The sequence below is a fragment of the Odocoileus virginianus genome, chromosome X (genome assembly GCF_023699985.2).
Source record: "Odocoileus virginianus isolate 20LAN1187 ecotype Illinois chromosome X, Ovbor_1.2, whole genome shotgun sequence".
Lineage (NCBI taxonomy): Eukaryota > Metazoa > Chordata > Mammalia > Artiodactyla > Cervidae > Odocoileus > Odocoileus virginianus.
Genome location: NC_069708.1, coordinates 25,822,923 through 25,842,301, shown reverse-complemented (window position 1 = coordinate 25,842,301; position 19,379 = coordinate 25,822,923). Strand labels below are relative to the sequence as shown.

The following is a 19,379-nucleotide window of genomic DNA, read 5'->3' as shown; positions in this document are numbered from 1 at the left end:
GGTCTTGGGTGTGGATGAAGCCTGAATGCCACAACTTTGGTGAGATCCCTGATTAGTTGGGGCAACCAAAAAGGACATTAACTGAAGCAGATACGGTGGGTTCTGAGACACCCAATTCTTTAAAAAAAAAAAAAAAAAGTTATCAAACCAGAAAACTACAAAAGGGAAAACTACAGGAAGTGAAAAACTACAAAAAGTAGAAAAACTACAAAAGGAGCAATTACTATAAATAATTAGAACAAGAGCTTCACAATGCCTATCATAGACTAGGTACTCAATAAAAACATCTGGTCATGAGTGAACACAATAGTCAACAAAAGCTACAATCCTAATATTTGCGATGCCCATTGTGACATTCTGAAATGGCCCAAGCAGATGTCTAGGCTATTTCTGTGGGTCTTTTTTTTTTTTTAATCTCTTTCCCATGAGCTTCAGAAAAGCAAGGAAAGTTCAGTTTCCTTATAAAAACAAAGATAACTCATCTCCTTCAATCACCAGCATCCCTTGCTCCCCAAGATCCCCAACCTAAGCTAGAGTCTTGCATGAACAGATATTCAGCAACGGTTCCTGGAAGATGAGAACATGGTATCTTTTCACAGGTCTCTTTCTGGGCAGCATCTTGAATGACTTTGGAGATAATGGGAACCTCCAGATTCTTGCCATCCCTTTTCCTATAACCCCTGCCCCCACTTCCTGTGTGTCCTATAGTGCTGCTGCTGCCCTAGATGCCAGCTGAACCATCAGGCAGAGAAGAGTGGTCTTCATGAGGGTAGACTGAGGGCAGGTGACTAAGTCTCAGGGTGCATGCATGTGTTTCTATGCCTGAGGCATGGGGCTGCCCTCATTCTATCACTACCATAGCCCACTGTGTCGTACAAAAGGCAGGACAGTGGATTCTGGAGTCAGACAGCCTGGGTACAGAAATGCAACTCTGCTACTTACTAGCTGTGTCCCTTGGGCAAATTTACTTTCCAGCTTTCTGTGCCTCAGTCTCCTTATCTGTAAAGTGTGGACGATAATCACAGTCCTGACCTTACATTGCTGCTAAGCAGATCCACTAGACTAAATTACCTAGAACAGTGACTGGCACCTAGAATGTGCTTCTAAGTCAGATATGATGATAGAGGCACTGAGCAATGGTGGAGTGAGTCCTGGATCAGGAAGTAGGAGAGTTGGGTGCTAATATCTATGGCTTTCTGTCTGTGTCACCCAGGAAAAGTCATTGTGCCACTCCAACCATCAGTTTCCTCATCTGTAAAATAAGTAGAGAGCACAATCTCTAGTGGGCTGTAAAATGAGTGGAGAGCACAATCTCTAGTGGGCAAAGTTGAGATAATGGATGTGAGTACTGTAAAGGGTGACAGGATGGCACTGAAGGTGTTGCAGAGCTAAGCTTTTGCCAGAGCCAATCAACCCTTTCCTTCTAGGCAGTGGTAGAGAGAAACTCCATACGCTGTTACCCTGAGTCTTACTTTGAGACACTTGTGTCTCAATAAGTGCCTATCTGAGAAATTAACAACAGTCCCTACACCCCTCCCTGTCCAGATGGGAATTCCTCAGGCTGTTGCCGTCAGACCCATAGTCCTACTCCAGAATGGTCCAGGGTGACATCAGGAAAGAACCCAAAAAGCTCTTCCACTACTCTTTCCCATGCAGCTAAAGGAGCAGCAGCAAATAATTCCAGGGAACTCAGTAGGGAAGAAAATAAGGGGAGGAGGAGCTGTGAGGGAAAAATAAATTAGACCAGCCCCACCCAGCACATGACCATGGGTGCCTTGACACATGCACTCACACTTACACACACATTCAAACAGGCCTCATGGAAAGCCCACCAGTCAGGCCTGGGAGGGTAAAGGCCTGCTCCCTAGAGGTTTAGGGCCCCCCAGCCTCATGAAAGGGGGCTTTTGATCAGGTTGCCACAATGTGGGATTGTTACAGCTTGTTAAAAAAAATTCCTGAGGAGCCATGGCCACATCAGGGGGATTTGCACTCAGAGGGGCAGCTGGAGTAAGGCCAGATGTAGGGAGGTGGGAATGTAGTGGGGGGAGTGGCTTCCAAAGGTGAGGGGCACACAGGCACCTCACTGAGCACTGCCAAGTAGAGGTGGGGGACAGAGAGCTATGTCCTTGGAAGAGCACAAAGATCCCCAGGTCAGCCCCACAACCCAGGGGACCACCATGGCTATGCTCACCCCGCATGCCAGAGCACCCTGCAAGGGGGAGCTCTGTGCTGGGCTGGCTGAAAGGGGAGCTTGAGCACTGGCTGAGCCAAGCACAGGCTAGGGGAGTTTCAAGGGTCACTTGCCTTCTCTGAGCTAGGATATAGAGGTGGAGAGTGTTGGGGCAGCTCATGACTGCCTCCGGACACGTGGACTAGGCAACTGGAAGCAGAAAATTCAGGCCCACTTAGTCTCTGTCCTCAGCTCTTCCCCAGACATCCAAGAGCCTGCCCCATCCCAACCCTCAACACCTCCAAACACCAGATAAAAGTGTCAGCTTGAAGGCCTGCAGCATGCACACAACAGACCTAGCAATGAACCCGTTTCACATCCAGGCTGTGTCTCTGGCCTGGCTTTACAGGGCTGTCTCAAAGGAGCTAGAGGTTTTCTGCTGCAAGCCCCCCATCCCTGGCCCACAATACCCCCCCCCCACACTCAGTTCCCTTGGGGAGGTCTGTCTGCCTTGGGTCAAAAAAAAATAGGTGGATTCACACTGGGCACACACTCCCAGAGCAGGATGTCCACCCCCAGCCCCCACGGCCCACGCCATTCCTGTCCTTCAGAGGAAGGTCACAGTGTGCTGAAGGGAAATAAGCAAAAGAAAGCTCACTTCCAGCTAGAGACTGTCACCTTGCCCTGCACCTTCCCCATGCACACAAACAAGCAGTTGAGGTCAGAGGAACCTCCCTCTACCTTCCCCAACAGCCACCTCTGTCCAATCTAGCTTCAGTCCTCAAACTTGCTCCTTCCTGTCTAGGCTCAGTTTCCTCATCTGAAAAAACAGGGTTGGGTCCTGGTTTCTATGGTCCCTTCTTTCCAGATTATTCTCTACTCCTGTGAGTCTCTCCATGTGTTCCTGTGGGAGTAGGACTTCCAGAAAATTACATGCATGGAGCTTCTGTAAAGGAAGGGATGGTGGGGTGTGAGGGTCCTGAGGGCAGGGATTAGCAGGGGGATAGGCAAGAAAGAGCAGATGAAAGTGTGAAAAAAGAATGGGGGGCTGAGATGAAATTCAGAGAAAGGGAAGGGCTGAGGCCAAGCTGGCCCAGAGGACTGGAGACTCGGCCTCTGCCTCCAGTGCTGTCCTCAAGCTCATCCTGCTGCAGTGGACACCCAGAGCCTCTGAACTAAGCTCAAGATCCTGCCCCCTTGCCAGGACCCTTCCACATGTCCCTCCTGGGAAGCAGCTCCCAAGACAAACTCTGGGAGTGTGAGGAGGAGATGAAAGAGGAGGGGTTCTTCTTTTCCACCCACAGTCTCCACCATCAGCCCACCACAGCCTGACCTCATGATGCAGCCCACAAAGTTGGAGAGCTGCTGGGGTGAAGGAGTGAAAGGGGACAGAGAGTAGCTTTTACAGTTCCTGCCCACAGCCTGGCCCAGACCAACCCCGTGATTATGGGTCTCTGGGGTTTGGTAATCTCAACTCAGGCAGACAGTGCCAGACGTGTGGCCACCTATCCACCCTGTCTCCTTCCCTTGAAGGATATCCCTCAGAGGTCCCAGGATGGCATCAGAGAGGGCATGGGATGTGTGATGTGGCTCCAAGGTCACTCAGCAATGGCTTGAATTTTTGGCTTTGGACTCCTGTTTCATCTCAGTGTGCCCTTCAGCAAGCACAGCTCTCCCCCTTCCCCAGTATCCCTACACACACACACACACACACACACGCGCGCACACACACACACACACACACACACACACACACACACATTCTGATTCGACCCTAAGCCAGGGCCAGGGCTCTCCTACACATACACAACAACCTGTCAGTCAACATGGTGGGCATCCAGGCACCCTTAGGGGCTTGGGTAGGGAACAGGGTAGATAGGCCCAACAAGGGTCCCTGCATTCTTGGAACTACCACGCCAGTGCAGAAGGCAACAGCATCCCTAGATGGAGAATGCTCAACCCAGGCAGGCAGGCAGCCAGGTGAGGTCTCGAAGGACAGGGAGAGAAGAAAAGACAGCAAGGTTGGACACGTGATGAGTCTGAATCAAGCAGCCCCCCCTACAAGAAACACCAGGAAAGCTGCTCATGGGTTCCAGTGCCACCAAGACTCCTGGATCAGGGACCAGGACACTGCAACTCTGGCTTCTACTCTGTTTCTACCACAAGCATACTGTGTGACTAGGCTGAGAATCTTGCCCTCTCTGGTCTTCAGTGCCCACATAAGATGGTCTGATCTGAGGATCTCCACAGCCCCTATCCTTCAATGCATTCACACATTCCATGACAAATCTAAACCTGGTTTGCTATTCCTTATGTGGCATTTGAGTGGGAGCAAGGGGGGAAATTACCAGGGGAAAAGAACGGGCAGAACCTGAAAGGTTTTTTTCAGTGCTCAAAGAAATATATATATATATATATTTTCCGTTTTAAAAAAGACGAAGTGCCAGGCACTCTTGGAGACTTTCTGGAGAGGAAAGAGACCATGAGGATGGAGCTTTTAGGCTTTTCTAGCTGACTAAAAAGGTGCTGCCAGGATGGCTGGGCTGTGTCACACAACTATGGGACAGAGTGGGGAAGGAAAGTGCCCTTGGAGTGATAGAGAGTGTAGGGAGCTACGGGTTCGGTAGTAAGACATGGAGACAAAATATGGGATAGGATGGACAGACATTCGAATGAAGAGGTAAAAATACGTATAGTGGAACCGGAAGACATAAAGGAGGGTGCAAATGCCATGCCAGAGGCAGCGACAAAGTGCTAGAGGAATAGGGAGCCGGGAACATACTGTTTATTAAAACTGCCTACTATGTGTTAATAACCATAGTAGGCAGTTTTTGCTCTTTCTAAGAGTAGGATGCCCGCCCAAGGAGAGGTGGGGAGGGAAGAAACCAGACGACTATAGAGATCAAAGTATGGTGTACCCAGGGACAGAGCGAGAGATGGCTAGGAATTATAAGCAAGCAGACTGCAGGGGTGAAAGGTCTGAAACGGGGGTGGCGGGGGGAGGGGGCTGCCAGTCAGGCGCGGGGTTGAGATAGGACAGATGAGGTGGGAGGCGGCGAGGAGACCGGGAGTACGGAGCCGGCGGCGGGCGGCAGTACAGCCGAGCCCTGACTTCCCGCAGGGTCCGCTCGGCTCTGATCACCTGGTTTCCAGCTCTGCTTGTCTCAGCGGGTGCCCTTCATATCCCGCGGCGTCCAACTCCGGAGCTTCAGGATCCGCAAGTCCCGCCCCCAGCCCAGAGCTTGAGCCCTGAGTTCGCGGTGGCGCTTGCGCCTCCGGTGGCGGCAGGGGACTCTGCGCTAGGTTGGCGCCACCGAGGGTGGGAGGAGCCAAGCGAGCTCCGCCCCTCCAGGGGCGACTAAAAAGTTCCACGTCCCCACCGTGAGCAGAAACTCCCACTTCGCCGTCTTACACCGACTTTAAGTCACGTGGCTCCACCACGCTGCCTCGCCAACCGGCCATGTTGTAGTCCCCCTCTGGTCTTCTCCACCGGACCCCCTATTTAAGAAGTGTCTCACTACCACCACTTCTTCTACTCCAGTTCGAGATAGTGAAAGTCTTCTTTGTCAGCAAGTCAGCCCCTCCACCTCCTGTCTACCCCAGATCTCACATGTGGCATGTGGTATGACAGAAGACCTTGTGCAACAGCCAGATGGTCAAGGAAACAATGGCTCCCGCATTCTTGGCTGGCTGACTGACTCACTCCTCAGCCTACTCCACTCCCACACTTCTCACCACTCCTGTTTTCTGTCTGACAAGAGCAACTGGACCCTGGGTTCCGAAAGGTACCCCCTTGAAACTCTCCTAGTGCCAAGAATACCTTGGACCTTATGAGCAGGAGCATTCCTTAAAGACTGTTTTGTGTTACAGTCTCAAAACTGAGATCCAAGAATACAAATGACTCGGCCATCACCTAAGAAAGGAATGATAATCTCTATGTTGCAGGACAGTTATGAGAATCTAAAGGGGCTGATCATTGTACCTGGCGCAGAGTACAGTCTCCATAAAAAAAATTTGCTTTTATTCTCAAAAATATCAGCACTGGGCATCTACTACCAAAAAAAGCCTGGACCCAGGACCCTAAGTTACATAACCCATCCCTTACCTTTAACTTCTATCTACACAAGCAAACTTACATTACCTGATTGGGGATTGTGGGCAGTCCTATCAGCCTTTGTTTACAATGGAGGAAAGGCAGTAAGATGCCAACTCACAGACCTGGCCATTTCTATTCCACTTCTGGTGGTATCTAGTAAGGGGGTAGAGATTTTACCCTAACTGCAGCATAACCTGGGCCATTTTTCCTCTCTGAGCTTCAGTTTCCTCATCTGTAACATGAGGATAATAGTTCCAACATGAAGATAATAATTCCAACATGAGGACAGGTGGTAATAAGGATAAGATACAGACGTGAAGTTCACAGCCCCTCCTTCTACTATCTCTTTCCTTTGCGCCACAAGATGAGAGCTTAGCAAACCCATTTGTGAGGGACAGGCTGGGAAAAGGAAGAGGTTTGTGAATTGATTTGTGCTTATTTGTCTGAAATTTGCACCCATTTTTCGCAGCATCAGTGGCAGAGTTGGAAGGATTGAAAGATTAACATGTTGATGATCATCATGTCATTTGCCCTTTGCCAGGACAGAGCTGGCACAACAGTAGGTGTTCACAAATATTTATTGAATGAATATATTCTTCACATGGGGAAGAGAACTTGCCCAAGGTCACACAGTGAATTCATTTCAGAATTGAAACATCTCCTGTCTACTTTCACTAGGCCATTCTGCCTTGTGGAGTTCTTGTTTATCCCTTGTATGATCACAAATCAGTAAGGAGCCCACTTTTCTCTCCCAGCACCCACTGGCCTATTAGGAGTCCCCGTTCTGGAAAAACAGCCATCAGGAGGGCCCTGTCTGTGGCTAGCTTGGTGCTGCCAAGCCTTTGACTTTTGAGTTTCTGCAGCCCGTACACAGAGCCTGCCACAAGGGCAAGTTCCCTTCTGAGGAAAAGGAGGCCTTGGTCAGCTTCATCCAAGGACAAGAGTTTCCCTTTTGCTCTCTGGTGGGGTTGGCGTGCAGGCAATAGTCCCTTGCAGCAGCAGCCTAGAAGGAAGGATGGCAGCAGTCATTTCCTACCCTGCTAAGGCATCTCTCTCCCTGGCCAGTCCTTGCCCTATTTCCTGAGTTCCACTGCTTGGGCTCTGGCCAGAACAGTAATATGAAAGGGCTGCAAAGTTTAACTTGAATCACAGGACCTAGGGACTGGAAAGGAGCCCCAGAGATCATTTATTCCCATCTACATCCCATTGCAGGAATGCCCTCTGTTAATAAATAGGAGGGGGCATCTGACTTAACCTCTTACAGCTTCAACTTCCTGTCTCGACAAATGGACAGGATGACACCTACTTGACAGTGTTGTTGTGGGAGGAAATGTGAGAATGGATTTAATAAAAGCTAATGTGGGGCATCCCTGGGTTGCTCAGTGGTGAAGAGTCCACCTACCAATGCAGGAGGCATGGCTTTGATACCTGGTCCAGGAGGATCCCACATGCAGGGGGGCAACGAAGCCCATGTGCCACAATTATTGAACCTGTGCTCTAGAGCCTGGATGACTAGAGAAAAGCCTGTGCAACAGTGAAGACCCATCACAACCAAAAATAAATAAATAAATAAAATTTAAAAAACTAAATAGAAGCTAATGTGTATTAAGCACTAACTATAGGATTGGCCAAAAAGTTCTTTCAGTTTTTCTGTAACATCTTATGAATAGACCTGAGTGAACTTTTTGGCCAGCTCGATATATGCCTGGCATTGTTCTAAGTACATTTTGCGTATGAGTCTATTTTCTTACCATAACCAATAAAGCATTTAATTATCATCACCATCCCATTTTATAGATGAGGAAAGTGAGGGCCAACAAAGATAATGTAACTTGCTACGTTCACACAATTAAAAAGTGATGATGGCAGAATTTGAACCCTAAATCTCAGTTTTCACCCATGTGATGTGGAGATCACCCTTACCCCAGAGAATGATCCACTGTAAAAGTTCCATGAGCTCACTTTTGTTTAGCTGGAACTTTTGTACCCAAGGACCTGTAAGGCTGAGAGGGAAGAATGTGTAGAACTCCCAGGGGCTGAAGCTGAAACCCGAAGCTTTGTATCCAAGCAGGGAATGTCTTTAAAATCCCTGCTGTTAAACATCTTCTTGGATTTTCCAGTTAATTCCGGTGTACATCCATATTGTTTTCATATAAAAATGGTGCTTTAATCCTTTAAGCTTTTGAGGAAAGTTGACACTCCAGGAAGATGAGCCACATTGGTCCTGTGCATCCATATGCCTCTAAGCCCCTGCCTTAGACCCCAGGGATACCAAACGCCTGGCACATGGAAGGCCCTCAGTCACTGAGAATAGACAATATCATTTATGAAGCACTTGTTATGTGAGTCAAAGTTATAAATACTTTCCATGTATGATCACACTTGTGGCATTGTGATAGATCTGTGAGGAGGTCAAATTATTATCATTGCCCTCATTTTTGGTGGGAAAATTGGAGCACAAAGAGATTAAGTAATTTGCCCAAGACTACACAGTTGGGAAGTGACCACTGGGCTTTAAACCCAGACAAATCTTTCAGCTTTGGTTAGTAATCACTATACACACTGCCTCTCCAGCCACGACAGAATCTTTCACCCATGCATTGCCACAACTTCAAACCAGGAAAATTAAGTTGGCAGAAGCAGGCCTTATTCCAATGAGATGAGAAGCTCCTTGAGGGCAGAGATGTAGCGTCTTCTCCCCACAACCCAGCCAGGAGCTGGCTCTCCATTCATGTGTGGCAACTGACGGTTTCCTGGCTCCAGCAATCTCTTGGACCCAGCACCTGTTGGGCTGGTGAAAGAGCACTAGCATTTCACACAGGTGTCCTCTGCCAACCTCCATAGCAAAGATCCAGATTCATAAAGGGCTATCCATCACCTACAGGGACAAGTCCACACATCTAAGTTTGACATTTATAGTTCCACACAAGTTCATTCAGCCAAAGCAGCTGGCAGTCCCAGAACACACTAAACTTCATTAACTATCCTAATGTGTTACATGTGTTCTTCTCTCAACACACACACACACACACACACACACACACACACACACACACAAACACACACACACACAAAATGCTTATCCTTATTTCCTTCACTAATTTCACATTTACATGGTGCTTTCAATGTACTTGGCACTAGTGTAAGCTCTTTGTATATTTTAACTCATACAGTCATCACACTAACCCTGTAGGTATTATTATCCCATTTTACAGTTGAGGAAACTGAGGCATAAAGAGGTTAAGGTATTTGCCCTATCTCCTTCACTGGGCAAAGTCCCATAGACCCTGTAGCCCCTCTTATGAATAGAATAAGCCATCCCCTTTCCAGTCACTCCTCCAAGTCAGTTTCATCAGCAATAATTCTATATTGAATTATCTGTATATCTTCCTTGTCCAATAAGAGTTTGAATCATCTGAGGCCTGGGACTGTGTTTTTATTATTTATGGCATATACATTGATCAGGAAGGAGCTTGGCACAGAGTTGGTATTTAGGGAATATTTGTTCAAGGGCTGAATGAATGACTCAGAAGCAGCCTTGCCCAAACTCACTGGTGGCAGAAAGATTTGGGGTCTTCTCTCCCCAACATCACTAGGGTAGAGGAACATCAAGCTGGCTTGGTGACCAAACATGAAATGCAGCCATCTTTGGTGAGAGGAGAAGACAGAGAAGGCCTCTGCCTCCCTTCCTGCCCTTTGTGTGGTTAACTCAAACCTGGCACCCTGACCACAGAGCCATTTGAGCTGATGGGGCATCTACATCTAGCAAGTCATGAAAGCTGGCAGCTCTGGGTTCTGCTCCAGAGAACTGACCTCACTGGTTTCTGTGTTTCCCTCCCAAGGGCCCCACAACTGTCTGCAATTCAGAGGTTCATATGGAAAAGAGCTTAAATGTCATTCCCCCAGGGAGTTGGGGTTTGCTGCTTTAAGGCTCAAATGTTATGCTTCAGTCAACTTGCTCTATCCTTCCCACACTGGCCAAATGCACTCTGTGGACAAGTAGAGGGCAGTATGGGCACAACTCTGGCCTCAAGTGCTGGTTCCACCATTCAGTAGCTGTGTAACCTTTGGCTAGTTACTGAACTAGTTTCTTCATCTAGAAAATGGAAATAATATTTTCCTGCCCCACAGACATTTAGATAATGGATCTGAGAGCACTTTTAAATGGAAATGACCAGACATAGAATTGTGGTGGAGTACTTCTTGGATCAGTATTCTGCCTCCAACTGAAGGCAGAAAGGTGAAAGATGGAACCTGTCTTTCCTGTCTCCTCTAGGCTGTGTCTGACTATGGCCCAATCATTAGCCTTTTCTGGGCCTTAGTAAAATAGAAAGGATCATTCCTAGGTCCTGGAAGCCTAGTCTTATAAGAGTTACTGGATGGGCAGCAACAGTGTATAAGTTGCACAGATTTTATCAGCTCCAGAGAAGAGGTCCCTAAGAACTGCAACTCTCAAAGCAGCCTGGACTTTGAACATCAGCATCAATACTACTTACTAGATGACATGTCATATCACTTTTCTGGGCTTCAGTTTCATCACTATTAAAGGGAGATGTTAACACCTACTTGGACTGCAAGGAGATCAAACCAGTCAGTCCTAAAGGAAATCAGTCCTGAATATTCACTGGAAGGACTGATGCTGAAACTGAAGCTCCAATACTTTGGCCACCTGATGTGACTCATTGGTAAAGACCCTGATGATGGGAAAGATTGAAGGCAGGAGGAGAAGGGGACAACAGAGGATGAGATGGTTGGATGGCATCACCAACTCGATGGACATGAGTTTGAGCAAGCTCTGGGAGTTGGTGATGGACAGGAGGCCTGGTGTGCTGCAGTCCATGGGGTCACAAAGAGTCAGACACAACTGAGTTACTGAACTGAACTGAACTCAACTCAACTCCTACTTTCCCAAACTGTCATGTGACCCAAATGAGATATCATCAATAAGATAAGCTTGTCAGTGGCAAATCCACCCCTTAGCCCTTCACCTGCCTCCTTGCTCCCTTCCTGTACTTCCTTCCTTGTCAGCCTGTGTCATACAGGCTGATCAGTTTAGTGTCCACTAATTCTTTCTGCTTTATGTGGGAAGTAGCTATAGCACCTACCCACAGTTGCACCCACTCCCACTCCCCAACTTTATCACACACAATTTCACCCTGATGGAACTTGCAGACGCCCCTCCTTCTCTCCCCATTACCTGGCAAGATGCAGTACCACCAAACAGGAACAGGGAGCCTGCAGTCTGGCTCAGGAGTCCAGGACTCAGTCCATTTAAGCAGCTGGCCTTGCCATGAATGGCTTTTGTGTTAGGGAAAGAGTTTGCAGTTTGGCGAAGGGATGGGGAAGTCAGTCATCTACATCCTCACCTTTATGTGACTAGCCAGGAGGACTGGCAAGTCATGGCAGTAAACAGACTCTGATTGCATCCGTCACTAGGTGTGTTCTTTTGGGACTCCAGGCCAGTGCGTGAGAGAGCACCCAATGCGCCAGGGCCTCCACCGAAGCCCAGCATGGATTTGGTGTGCCCTCAGAAAGCATCTGCTCCACCCCCTCATTATACAGATGGAGATCCTAGGCCCATCCAGGGAGGGGCAAGCAACTCAGGGCCCTGTACCTAGGCTTTGTCCTTCAGTATTTGCCCTTGCTTTGTCCTGCCCTGCAGATTCTGTCATCCTCCTGAGGTCCTATGGGTCTGAGTGGTTCAAATGATCAGATCAGAAGGGATCCCACATTTCTCTGAGGGGTTGTTGAGTCACTAAACTATATCTGACTCTTTGTGACCACATTGACTGCAGCATGCCAGGCTTCCCTGTCCTTCTATATCTCCCAGAGTTTGCTCAAACTCGTGTCCATTGTGTCAATGAGGCCATCCAACCATCTCATCCTGTCTCCCCTACTCCTCCTGCTCTCAATTTTTCCCAGAATCAGGGTCTTTTCCAGTGAGTCAGCTGTTCACACCAGGTGGCCAAAGTATTGGAGCTTCAGCATCAGTCCTTCCAGTGATTATTCAGGACTGATTTTCTTTAGGATGGACTGGTTTGATCTCCTTGAAGTCTAAGGGACTCTCAAGAGTCTTCTCCAGCACCACAATTTGAAATCAATTTTTCAGTGCTCAACCTTCTTTATGGTCCAAATCTAACATCCATACATGACTGCTGGAAGAGCCATAGCTTTGACTGTATGGACTTTTGTCAGCAAAGTGATGTCTCCACTTTTTAATACATTGTCTAGGTTTGTCAGAGCTTTCCTTCCAAGGAGCAAGCATCTTTTAATTTCGTGGCTGCAGTCACCGTCCGCAATGGTTTTGAAACCCCCCAAAATAAAATTTGTCACTTTTTCCCCATCTATTTGCCATGAAGTGATGGGACCAGATGCCACTGTCTTAGTTTTTGAATGTTGAGTTTTAATCCAGCTTTTTCACTCTCCTCTTTCACCCTCATCAAGAGGCTTTTCAGTTCCTCTTTGCTTTCTGCCATTAGAGTGGTATCATCTGCATATCTGAGGATGTTCATATTTCTCCCAGCAAGCTTTATTTCAGCTTGTGAGTCATCCAGCCTGGCATTTTGCATGATGTATTCTGCATATAAATTAAATAAGCAGGATGACAATATACAGCCTTGACATACTCCTTTCCCAATTTTGAACCAGTCCATTGTTCCATGTCTGGTTCTAACTGTTGCTTCTTGGCCTGCATATGGGTTTCTCAGGAGGCAGGTAAGGTGGTCTGGTATTCCCATCTCTTTAAGAATTTCCCACAGTTTGTCATGATCAACACAGTCAAATGCTTTAGCATTGTCAGTGATGCAGAAGTATATGTTTTTTTTCTAGAATTCTCTTGCTTTTTCTATGATGCAATGGATGTTGGCAATTTGATCTCTGGATCCTCTGCTTTTTCTAAATCCAGCTTGTATATCTGGAAGTCCTCGGTTCATGTACTACCAAAGCTTAGTTTGAAGGATTTTGAGCATTATCTTCCTAGCATGTGAAAGTGAAAGTTGCTCAGTCGTGTCCAACTCTTTGTCCAACTCATAGAATTCTCCATGGAATTCTTGAGGTCAGAATACTAGAGTGGGTAACCTTTCCCTTCTCCAGGGGATCTTCCCAACCCAGGGATCAAATCCAGGTTTCCTGCATTGCAGACGGATTCTTTACCAACTGAGCTATCAGGGAAGCCCCTCCTAGCATGTGAAATGAGCACAATTGCATGATAGTTTGAAAATTCTTTGGCACAGCCCTTCTTTGAGATTGGAATGAAAACTGACATTTTCCAGTCCTGTGGCCACTGCTGAGTTTTCCTTATTTGCTGACATATTGAGTGCAACACTTTAACAGCATCATCTTTTAGGATTTTAAATAGCTGAGATGGAATTCTATCACTAGGCGGGAACATCTCTAAGGGGAACATCTGTAATTTCTCCTCTGTGTGGTATCCTCAGTTAACCCACGCCAAAGTCTGCAAACAAAAGCTGACAAGGTGCAGGTTGTCAGACAAACAATGGTGAGCCTTGAACACCACCTGCAACACAAGTGTAGCAGTGAAAGGAGTGGGAAGCCAGGCTGTCCCTTTGTACTTCCCCAACAACAGTGAGTTGGAAACCAGGCTGCTGTCCCAGAACCCTGAAGGAGGAAGCTCATGAAAATGCTCTCTCATGCCAAGAGTTCAGTCAGAAGGGCTAAATGGCAGGATTTAGCTCCCATGTCTGCTACATCTCCCCAGACTGGAGAGCTCAGGGACAGGGACCACATCCCTTGTCAGAACAAAACCCCAAACCCTGTGTAGTTAGAGGCTCTGTGAGGACAGGGCCTTGTCTTGTTGTCTTAAAGTCTGGGGTGGGCCCAGCCAGATATGAGGGTCCAGAGGGGCTGTTCACACTCAGGGCCCAGAGACAGGGTCTCTGGGTCAGCCTCCCCTCCCCTCCTACTCACTCCTCCTTTCCTGGCTCTTCTCCATCCAAGCCTAGATGGTCTATGTTCTAGTTTAATCAAGGAGGTTGTTCTCTTTGACCAGGTTATTATCCTTCAAGCCCATCTGTGTTCCCTTCAGCCTTTGACCTGCTATATAACCTTTGGGCAGGTTACTTGACCTTTCAGGTCTAATGATACCTTCATCTGATCATAAAAAGGTTAGATGGACTAGATCAGCAGGCTTGCAAATTGTGCCTCACAGTGGCTAGGAAGGAGCCTTAAGGCCTATCATGGGGATGTTGGGGGAAGGGAAAACAAAGGAAGGTTGAGCCTATCCCACCTTGCTTCAATCAGAGTCATGCTGCTTTTTGTTTTATACTTTGAGCTTCCACATAAGATTTAGTTTACACCTAAGAAAAAGCAAATGGACTAGACATGTCCTCACACTTGGGCCTCAGTGCCCTTCTGAGTGATCATTACAGGCCATAATACAAGTCAAACGTTTAGAGCAGTGCCCAGCATGTAACAATGGTGACAATGATAGCTGTTATTTATTAAGCACTGAGTGCCAGGCATTGTTTAAAGGTTGTACCAGAGTCAACTCATTTGCTCCTTCCAAATCTTCTCAAGTGGGTGCAATTGTTATCTTCATTTTACACATAGGACACTGATGCACTGAGAAGTTAAGCAACTTATCCAAGATTGCACAGCTAATGGATGGTGCAAATGGGATTTGAATATAGGCATTTTGACTCTAGGGCCCTCCTTGATCAGTACTAGTATTGGTTCTCAATACATATTTAGTTATTTTTGCCGTTCTTGTGGTTGTTTCCATTGTCATATTCTCTTATCCTTCATCTGCAAAATGGGCTGAGTTCCACCTCTCAGTGTGCCTGCAACCAGACCATAGCTGTAGAGCAGGTACATTCCTGCTCTGGCAGCCAGGCCAGGCTTCAGTATGCCCTCAGGCTAAATCTGCAGAGGTAAAGCCTATGGTTTGAGGCCACTTCCCCAAAAAGTGCACAAAGGGAAAAGGGTGAGTTTGCTAAGAAAATAAGTACTGGCTCACATGCTCAGAGCCTAGAGGAAACCAGAGAGCAGACCAGCGGAAACTTGTAAGGTGGTTGGATGTCCCACAGGCGACGAGGCTCTGCTGACATGCTCAGTTTAGCCCTTACTGACTCAGCACTCTAATTGCCCTCCATTTGCCCAGGTCAGCCTTCCTTCTTCCATTTCATCTCCTTTTCTGGCTTCCTCTGTTTTTCTCTTCCTCTCTCCTCCTTCTCCTTGCTCAGCAAGGCTCATAATAACTTGCCAAACCAGAACTCTCATATTTCTTATATTGCTGCTTGCCAGGGGAATTTCACAGCTGATCCTAACTTCTTCTCCTAAATGATCCCATTCTGGCCATATTCATCTCTTCTCGGGGCTCACTAACCTTCCCCAACTGGTTCCCTCAACTAGAACTCAGAACTCAAAGCCCAAAGCTTTGTCCCTCTGCCTACCTTTGGTTGACTGTCAGAGCCACTAATTCCCTGGGTGCATCCCTTCTCTTTTCTGGGTCTCAGTTTCTCCATCTGATAAAGGTTGAAGGGGAGGTGGTGATTTGACTAAATGATATCTGAGGAGTTTTCTAGCTCTAATTTACAACCATTTTATATCTGATCCATTTAGATAATTGAATTTTCTTGACCACTTCTCTCTCTCTCTCTCTCATTTGTATCTATGTATATGTCTACACACACACATACACACACACACACGTGTGTGTGTGTGTGTATGTGTGTGTGTATGTGTGTGTGTGCTGAGAACCCTGAAAACAGGACTTTGGGCCAGTATCAGAGGAACTGAGAGCTTTGCAAAGTGAATCAGCCTGTTAAAAGCCAAGTGACTTTACAAGTGATTTACAAGCAATAAATGCTGGAGAGGGTGTGGAGAAAAGGGAACCCTCTTACACTGTTGGTGGGAATGCAAACTAGTACAGCCGCTATGGAAAACAGTGTGGAGATTTCTTAAAAAACTGGAAATAGAACTGCCATATGACCCAGCAATCCCACTTCTGGGCATATACACCGGGGAAACCAGATCTGAAAGAGACACGTGCACCCCAGTGTTCATCACAGCACTGTTTATAATAGCCAGGACATGGAAGCAACCTAGATGCCCATCAGCAGACGAATGGATGAGGAAGCCGTGGTACATATACACCATGGAATATTACTCAGCCATTAAAAAGAATTCATTTGAATCCGTTCTAATGAGATGGATGAAACTGGAGCCCATTATACAGAGTGAAGTAAGCCAGAAAGATAAAGACCATTACAGTATACTAACACATATATATGGAATTTAGAAAGATGGTAACGATAACCCTATATGCAAAACAGAAAAAGAGACACAGATGTATAGAACAGACTTTTGGACTCTGTGGGAGAAGGCGAGGGTTGGATGTTTCAAGAGAACAGCATCAAAACATGTATATTATCTAGGGTGAAACAGATCACCAGCCCAGGTGGGATGCATGAGACAAGTGCTCGGACCTGGTGCACTGGGAAGACCCAGAGGGATCGGGTGGAGAGGGAGGTGGGAGGGGGGATCGGGATGGGGAATACATGTATATCTATGGCTGATTCATGTCAATGTATGACAAAAACCACTACAAAATAAAAAGAAAAAAAAATAAAAGCCAAGTGACTTTAGAGAATTGGTTTCCTTGTTTGAGGTTGAGTTTGATTTCCGAGGAAGCTCAGGGAAGTGTGTGTCAGAACCCGGGCAGGAGCAAAGCACCAACTCCTCTAGTTGTAGCACAGGCCCTGGGCTTGAGCTCCATGCCTGACCCCCGTCCCCTCCAAGAGAGACCCCCTGCTTGTTCCAGACAAGTTATCAGAACTAGGGGCAATGGGGACCCAACCCTGGATAGGCCAAGATTTCTGATCTCAATGTGCTGACAGTCAAGTTACAGAGACAAACACGGAGGTAAATAGAGCATCCTTTATAGTTGTCCAAACACTTTTATTTCTTTTGTCTCATTTGGTCCTTAGAACAATGCTGTGAGGTAACAGGAGAGGAACTGTTATCCCATTTTACAGAGCAAAGGACTGAGAGTCAAAGATAGGAGAGAATTCACCCTAGCTGAGTGGAGAGCTGAGAGACAAACCCAGGTGTTTAATCTTCAGAGCCAGTGCTCCCTCCAAAGCCTCATGCTCTCTCACATTTTCAATAACCTTGATAATAGAACCTTTCTGGGAAGCTACTAGAACAACTTCTTAATGGTGGCTAACTTGGAAATTGGGAGTGAAGATTAATGGGACTTTGGCTCTCTATTTCATATCCAGATATTCATTAAGGTTTTTCCTCTGAGAATGATTCTTAATCAGTATGTGAAGGAAATGGGCTTCCCTGGTAGCTCAGCTGGTAAAGACTCTGCCTGCAATGCAGGAGACCCCAGTTCTATTCCTGGGTTGGGAAGATCCCCTGGAGAAGGGATAGACTTCCCATTCCAGTATTCTTGGGCTTCCCTGGTGGCTCAGAAGGTAAAGAATCCACCTGCAATGCTGAAGGAGGGCATGGCAACCCACTCCAGTGTTCTTCCCTAAAGAATCCCCATGGATAGACGAGCCTAGTGGGCTATAGTCCATGGGGTCGCAAAGAGTTGGACATGACTGAGCAACTAAGCACAGCACAGCATGTGAAGGAAATACTCCCGTACAAGGCAGAACATGATTCATTCTCCAAGATAGATATACACGGTATGCAAGAGACTAAAAGGTTGGAGGACATACTATTTGAATTGAGTTTCAAAGAATGGCAAAGATCTGAACAGACTGAGATGGAAGTCTCTGAATCCCAGGGACCCCAGCAACACTCCAGCTCAGCAGCTGTCAGTAACTTCTGAGACAACCACACTGACTAGAAGGAATTCTTCCTGAACAATTAGGTACATAAAATGGGGCAAGATTTCCTGTTTTCTTTCCTTTCTTCATTTTATATTGTGAGGTGCCTAGTCCTGAGTCCCAGCCTTGGGAAACACCTGCTTCACCCACTTGCCCCTCACCTGGAACATGATCACGAATGGCTCTGGGGGTGGGCCAGTCCAGCCAGACCTGAGCAGAAGGAGCCATGGGTACCAGGAGGCTTTACATACAGAAGGGGGCCCAGCCAGGCCTCCCACGCTGCTTTTCCCTAAGGTCCAGGATCAGTGTCAAACTTTCAGATGATCAGATTGCTCACATTTTTGGAAAAACAAGGTCAAACACCTATTCAATTAAGTGTCACACAACCATAGTGTGTAGGAGATGGAAAGGCCTTAGTGGCCACTCTATCCAATTCCTTTATTTTAATGATTGGGAAGTCAGGGCCGAGAAGAAGATAGTTGCCCAAGGTCACAGAGCTGTTAGCCATCAAGCCATCATGCTTTACTGCAACTTTCACCCTACTGACAAATGACCCTTGTGAGCCAGGCCTCCAAGAGAGGCCTGTATGAGAAAGCAAGCTGGTATGAGAAAGCGAGCACATCTGGTCTTTGAAGACCGGGAGGTAAATAGAAGCACATCTGATACTTCCATCACTTTCCCCAAAGTTGCCCTTTGGCCTCTACACACTGGCTTCCTGGAGTGGGGGTGGGGCTCCACAGCAAAGAGTTAACCTGGGCCTTCCCTAACCCAGAGGCTCAGGGGCTCATTCCTGAGGTCTCAGCTCCTGCCTTCTTAATCTCAAATCAGACTTCTGGACTGGAGAAAACATCTCTCCCTTCCCCTACTCTCTTTCTTGGATTGGTCATCGTGGTAATTTTCATAATCAGTTAATAACTATTATTTGTGTATTGCCTGAGAGCAATCCCTGGTTCCAGAAGATCCCTGGAAAAGGGAATGGCTACTCACTCCAGTATTCTTTCCTGGAGAATCCCATAGACAGAGGAGCCTGGCAGGCTATACAGTCTATGGGGTCACAAAGAATCAGACACAACTGAGCGACTAGCACTTTCACTTTGGGATCTTATTGGGCTGTCTCACTCCCACTATCACACTTAGTTTCCACAACAAACCAAGAATTGGGTATTTGGATCTTTACTTTCAAACGGAGAAAACTGAGGCTCAGAAATGTGTTCATAGCTGATAAGTGACAGAGTCAGACATCAGACCCAGAGATGTCCAAATTCTTCAGAAACCAAGCCCTTTTCATCAACCTTAAACTACCTTCTTCACTGGC

At 47.0% G+C, this 19,379-nt stretch overlaps 1 protein-coding gene across 3 annotated transcripts in view; it reads right to left on the bottom strand.

The window, feature by feature from the left end:
• The window catches only part of STARD8 (StAR related lipid transfer domain containing 8), a 78,498-nt gene that overhangs the window by 34,645 nt on the left and 24,474 nt on the right, over positions 1-19,379 (bottom strand). The window contains exon 1 of one of the 3 annotated variants that reach the window (XM_070462020.1): positions 5,313-5,398. The exons of 1 other annotated variant lie outside the window; for it this stretch is intronic. The gene's annotated coding sequence lies outside the window, so the exon portion shown is untranslated. Of the gene's footprint in view, positions 1-5,312; positions 5,399-19,379 lie in introns of those variants that run through there. One more of the 3 variants, XM_070462021.1, reaches the window with a different exon arrangement.